This window comes from Alligator sinensis, unplaced genomic scaffold (genome assembly GCF_000455745.1).
Source record: "Alligator sinensis unplaced genomic scaffold, ASM45574v1 scaffold1_1, whole genome shotgun sequence".
In the NCBI taxonomy this organism is placed as follows: Eukaryota; Metazoa; Chordata; order Crocodylia; family Alligatoridae; genus Alligator; species Alligator sinensis.
In genome coordinates this window covers 273740-274841 of record NW_005842556.1, presented here as the reverse complement: position 1 = coordinate 274841, position 1102 = coordinate 273740, and positions in this window count along the sequence as shown.

Sequence of the window (1102 nt, the reverse complement as noted above, 5' to 3'; positions counted from 1 at the left end):
ATCTGATGGTGTTCAACGCCGATAAATACAAGGTTCTCCACCTTGGGAAGAAAAACCCGCAGCATCCTTATAGGCTTGGCAGTGGTACGCTGGCTAGCACTGTGGAAGAAAGAGACTTGTGAGGCTCCAGGTGAGCTTATCTGCTTGGGATGCCATCTGAAATGCATGGGGTTTTGGGTTTAAACCCTTCATCAGGCTTAGGAGGCTTCTAGTTTGCCTGTGTGTACTCTTCCTGGATGGAAGGAATAGTAAAGAAGCCAGAGGCTGACATGCAATGCAGTCAAGAAAGCCAGTCAGTCAAAATGTAAATTTAAGCATCAGGGGATAATAAACAGGCTGGGAGTGGGGTGGGGAGGGGATGTAGCAGGTAAAAGTGGAGAGGTATCTGCTACCTGGGGAGCCAGATGTCAGGCAGGTTATAGTGTAAAATCCCTTTGAGGATCAGTACAGATAGACTGGAGACAGAGTGGTTTTCTTGTGCGAAATGTGCCCCCACAGGTAGTTGGGTATTCTTGTTTGTAATAGATTCTGGTGTGCACAGTGTGTGGGGGTACTGGAGATATGTGAACAGGTTTTACATATCTTGTTATGGCATGGTCTGGATCCATTCAGTATATTTTGGGCTGTAGGAAATTGGCTTTTAGTGATGAGGTTAATGAGGTTCGGTGCTTGTTTGAATTTACAAGTGGTTACAAACCACTTTTCACAGACGGGCTTATGAACTTCACTTCATCAGCCTCCTAGATACAGAAACTCATGGTCTTAATATAGACGTTGGATTTATGACACACTACAACCTGCCTGACATCTGATCATGTTTATGGGTTTGCATGTGCCATTCTACCTGAAACCTGGGAGGCCTCCCTCATGCCCTCATGAGGGGCTATGTATGAGGCAGGACAGGTGCTAATGAGGGTGGCCATTTAATGCCCTGCTTTCAGAGCTGGAGGTGGCAGTTTATTTTCTCACCAGCCAGCAGGGGAAGAACATCACCCTGCTGAGCTCCTGTGCCAGGTGGAACTTGGAGGTATAAGGGCTGGGGCTACATGGGGAAGAGGAGGCCCCACATCATCCTGGGCATGACCTAAAACTGTACCCTGCT